The sequence below is a fragment of the Mastomys coucha genome, unplaced genomic scaffold (assembly GCF_008632895.1).
Source record: "Mastomys coucha isolate ucsf_1 unplaced genomic scaffold, UCSF_Mcou_1 pScaffold6, whole genome shotgun sequence".
NCBI classification, from domain to species: domain Eukaryota; kingdom Metazoa; phylum Chordata; class Mammalia; order Rodentia; family Muridae; genus Mastomys; species Mastomys coucha.
This window is the reverse complement of record NW_022196912.1, coordinates 7510054-7515334: the sequence shown is the minus strand read 5'-3', so window position 1 is coordinate 7515334 and position 5281 is coordinate 7510054. Positions and strand designations below refer to the sequence as shown.

General features: G+C 43.8%; 1 long non-coding RNA gene and 1 pseudogene across 1 annotated transcript; both read left to right on the top strand.

Annotated features, from left to right (window-relative positions):
- Positions 1-790: 790 nt before the first annotated feature.
- LOC116081156 lies at positions 791-4087 on the top strand. The gene is made up of 2 exons (XR_004114725.1): positions 791-885; positions 4053-4087. It is a non-coding gene; the product is annotated as an uncharacterized LOC116081156 (long non-coding RNA).
- A 763-nt stretch (positions 4088-4850) lies between these two features.
- On the top strand, positions 4851-5243 carry LOC116080626 (annotated as a pseudogene).
- The last annotated feature ends 38 nt before the right edge of the window (positions 5244-5281 follow it).

Below are 5281 nucleotides of genomic sequence, written 5' to 3'. Positions count from 1 at the left end.
TCATATTTTTTTTTCTGAGTTCTTTGTATTCACTGAATGTAACATAGAGACTATTCCTCAAATGGCTTCAACATTTGAATTCCCTTCTTTGCTGATTGTATTTCTTGGATGTTTTTGAAACTTGGCATATAAATGTAAGATTTTTTTATCATTGATATTCCTAGGAAATTTGTTTACAACTGTATCACTAATCTTACAATCTCAAGGATACTTTGTAAAAACCAACATTGTAACATATGCCTGCTGTGTTAAAAAAAAAAAAAAAGGAAAGGTATATCATATTTCAGACTGGAAGAGTCATCACCATGGAAATGTCGATTCATATCTCACTGGAGAAACCCATAGGACCCTTTCTCTGTAACTAGAAGAGCTGCTTCTAAAGTTCATATAGCAGCCAGATGTAGTGGCAAGCAGCTGTGACCCCAGTACCTGGGAGGGAGAGACAGAAGAACCACCGTGAGTTCCAGTGAGCTGCATATACACAGCAAAAGCTACATGGTGAGGCTCTGTCTCAAATACCCAAAACACTAAATTAAATAATATAAAGAAAATTTACTAAGAAAAACAAACAGTGGGCCTGAGAAATGGGTAAACCAATAAGTGGCTGCTCTTCCAGAGGACCCAGGCTTTGATTCCCAACACCCACATGGCTGCTCATAACCATTTCTAATTCTAGCTGTAGGGGATCTGATATGCTCTTTTGGCCTCTGGGAGCAATGTATGCATGTGATGATGCTCAGGCATATATGCAGGCAAAACATCCCCCACCCACAGAAGATGAGAGGAAGGAAGAGGGAAGAGAAGGAGGAGAAGGAAGAGGAAGAGAAAGAGGAAAAAGACATGATGATGATGATGAAGAGCAAGAATATCACCATATCAACTGAGGTAAGAAGAGTATTAAACATGGTGTTTTAGAGAATCAAGAACTCAGGCCTTAGCAAGCTGAAGGAACACTCATCATTCCTACAGGGGCTTGAGTGCCTTCTCAGTCCTGGGAGGCACACAGGCTAGGTGATGTCTACTTAACTTTTGGTTCTAGAATGTTCTGATTTAGAAGACTCTTTCTTCCAATATTCTATACTTAGTTAGTGCCAGTACTCTAAATAAGTCCAGGGCAGCTCAGTGTAACAAGGCTTCTAACATAGGGTGTGGGAACATAGGTGACATTCTGGGGGGGGGGTCTTGAACAGTTCTTTCCCAAAGAGTAGTTTGGTTAGCCTGTCTCTGCTCAGTATGAGCAAATAGCTGAGAAGAGCAACATGAGAGAGTGTATCAGCTACTTTTTCTTATTGCTGTAATCAAACACCTGACACCAGGCAACTTGAGGAAAGGAGGACTTATTTTGGCTCACAGTTAGAAGACTTACAGTCCTTTATAGTGGGGAAGGCATGGAAGGGACATGAACACTGAGTCACACTGGTCTGCAGTCAGGAAGAAAAGAAGAAATGAGATGCAATTACAAATCCTCAAGGCCTACCCCACATCTTCCCACAAGACTACTGCCTAAAGGTTCCACAACCTATGAAAATAGTGTCCCCACCTTGGGAGCAAGTGTTTAAACACACAAGGCTTGGGGACAGTTTACATTTAAGCTGCAACAGAGGAAGGGTATTTTTGGGTCATGGTGTCAGAGGTTTTGGTCCTTCATGGCAGGAAGTGGTGGAACGGAGACACTCACGTGGGTACCTGGGACGAAAGGAGAGAATATCAGAGGGAGCTTTCCTCTGGTCTTCTTTGTTCTGCCCAGAACACTCAACTTGTGACATACGCCCATGTCATATTTCTGGTGTCTTCGCAGATCCCCCAAGGGGTATATTACTAATTTCTTCTCAATGTAATCAAGTTGACAATGAGGATTAATCATTAGAGTGGAAGAGGAATGATGTATTCTGTATTAGGAGCCAATCTAGATGGGAGATGGAAGAAGCCAGTGACCAAGAGATCCACAAAAAGGTGAAGCACACAGGGCAAACAGAACGGAAAACAAGAGTCACACAGCAAACACTACAGATCTCTGTTAGTGCTGACTGCTCAGAGAGGGTCAACCTCATTTAGCTAATATAAAAAAAAAAAAAAAGCATATATTTAAGCCGAGAATCCAGAAGAAGGTTCGAGACAACCAGACCAGCTTGGAGGTAAATGATCCAAGAGTTTCCTCTTTGGAAGTAAGTGCATTAGAGCCTTATGGACTGGATTCAGATTTGGTACGTTTTATAGGGGAAAAATCATTTTCACAAGAAGAGGAGAGGGCTTGGTGGTTAAGGATGCTTCCTGCCCTTCAGGAGGACCTGAGTTCAGTTCCCAGCATCTAAAGGCAGCTCATAAGCACCTGCAATTCTGTATCCCAGAGAGATCATAAGCACATAAGCACACACATACATATACATACACATACTGACAAATAAAAATAAAAATTTAATCACAAAAAAGAAGACGAGAAGAGGGAAAACCAGCTCTGCTCTACCTAGCCAGGAAAGATTTTTCTGGAATGGCAAGAAAGAATCCCTTCAAGGAAAGGGAAGAGGATGCTTGGAAAAAGCTGTTAGAATGTTCTGTCCCCCAAACTCACTAAAGACATGAGTGGGAGAGGCAGGAGGAACCGTTAGAGAATTAGCTTCCATGTAAGGGTAGGAAAGAATGGGAAACTAGAAAAGAAATACTGGCCAAGCACGGGGATGTCCCAGCAACGCAGGGGACACTGAAGACTTCTCAGAGTGAGTGGGGCAGTTCATCCTTTAGTACAAGCTCCCGTTGGAAACTTTGGAGGTAACATCTGGATAGTAGTATAATTCCCTATAATAGGATGGATATATTAGGCATCTGGAGGCCTTTTAATCTAACCACCTCCCATCATGCTTCACCTACCTAACTTCAGAAGTGAACATTTGGGGTTGAAACTAAGGTTCTGTGGTTAAGAGCAAAGTCTGCTCTTCCTGAAGACCTGGGTTTGGTTCTCAGCATCCATTTTGTCTGGTGGCTCAGAATCCCATGTAACTCCAGTTCCAGTTGACTAAATGCCTCTGGCCACTGATGGCAACTGCATGCAGGCGCCCAAACCCTCACTAGCGGTGGGGTAACACCTTATGTGGAGGGCAATCCATATCTTCTCCAACTTCTGCTAACAGCAACAGTGTACGGAAGACACGTGTGGGGATTGCCCTTACTGCGGGGAAGTCTATATATGCAAAGGAATTCCATATTGGAAATTGTATGGCTTATATCACTCACCCAAGTCTAGAATTTAACGTAAACACATGCAGAAGAGCAAAGGAAACTGGAGTTTGGAGGGACAGGGAAGGCATCATGGGGAATGTGGAGCTTGGCCCCACTATGTACTTATGAGTGAGGGCTCCCTCCCTGCCCCCAACCCCCACCCCCGCCCAGGCACTGGAGGTTGAACCTAGAGGCCTAGGACTAGAAAAAGCTGTTGTCTTCTACAAGCTTAGAGATAGGGCTTCCCCCAGGCCTACCTTTCCCAGTGCAGTTTGTTTGGAAAGGTTTTTTTTCCTATGATAACAGCCAAAAACCAGAAAATAAATCAAAAAAGGAGTGGTACAGATGGACCTGGAAATGAAGTTAAAGTAGTTAAGCTTTTTAAAGACAGCAGGGAAGCGAAGCATTCTTCTCTCCTCCCAGGGGCCGCTGGCCTAGGGGGTGGGGTCCGGCAGGTCCGGGTTCTTCGCCCTGACAAGCCCACCCTTCCCTTTTCCCACCGGTTCTCCAAAACCCTTTTGCAGATGGAGTACTTCAGTTCCCAGAACCAGTCTGGAGCAACGATTAAAAGACCAGAATTCCAAGAACCTGTTTTTTCCTTCTTTGCACTTTGGCAAAAATGCTACAGAAAGACTCAGTTAATCATTTAAGAGCAGCAGACACGATGCCTGAGGAGAAGGGAGGGCTTCGCCGGGAACGAGGCCAGTCCTCAGAAATGTGGTGATTTGCAGGAGAAAGATGGGATTCTGGAACATTCTCTTTGGGGACGTTTTATCCCTGTAGGTGCTCAGGCCTCCCTCCTGCCTTACTGTTCTCTCTTGTGTTCTCCATTTCTGTAGACAGGAACCGCATAGTACAGAGATACGATGCCATACAGAAAAAAAAAAAAAATGAAGGCTTCAGACCTGGAGAGCTGGCCCCTTGAGAGCTGGACGGCCCGATGAGCCCACAACGCACACTGTCCCACCAACAGAATGCTCCGGATCTTTTGTCATTTCAGTTTTTATGCTTTTTTAAAAATTATTATTTTTATTTAAAAATAAGTAAATATTGTTTTTAGACTTTTCTGACTGAAAGTTGCTCTGATTTTGGCCATCAACCTTGACAGTAGGTTTTGGAATGACTAAGCTAGATAAAAGGTTAGCAGAATTCACCCCCCAAAAAGGAACTTAATTTATAATTCCAATAGTGTGTATTTAAATACACACATACACATAGAAACACATGTACAGAAACATGTAAATACACTCAGAGAGAGACATGCACACACACACACACACACACACACACACACACTTTAGTTAAGAGAATTCTGGGGCCAATAAGATGTCTCATCAGTTAAAGACATCAGCACCAGCCACTGGCTGGGTTTGATCCCCAGGACTCATGCGAGTGGGAGGAGAGAGAAATAGCCTGCAAGGCAGCCTCCAGCCCCCCACACACATCATGCCACACAGACACAAAATAAGCAAACAAATGGAAAAATTTTTTAAAAAAATCTTTGGAAGTCGGATCGTTGAGGGATTCCTGAGCGTTTGGTTGCCTTGGAGAGCGGGGTGGGGTGCTGCTGAGTGGACGCTCGAGGCCTGTCCAGTGCGTCCGGCTGGAAGATCTTAAAAATTGTACAGAATTTCAAGATGAGTGATACTTCTGAAGTGATCCAATTTTTGAAGAGATGTTTGCAAGCAGATTCACATAAGATGACAAAGAATATCAGGAATACTTAAAACGCCCTCCTGAATCCCCTCCAATTGTTGAGGAATGGAATAGCAGAGCTGGTGGTAACCAAAGAAATAGAGGCAACTGGCTGCAAGACAACAGACAGTTTAGTAGGGATAATAGACGAGGATGGCCAAGTGACAATTGGTCAAATCAGTGGCATGGACGGCCATGGGGTAACAACTACCCACAGCAGAGACCAGAGCCCTACTATCAACGACAGTACACACAGTATGGCCACAACCAGCAGCCTCCATATGGTTACTACTGACAGAATTGTTGGCAGCTTTTAACAAAGACCTTTTATTTTGACAACATGCTAAATCCTTGTGTGTCTTCTGTTGGTCAC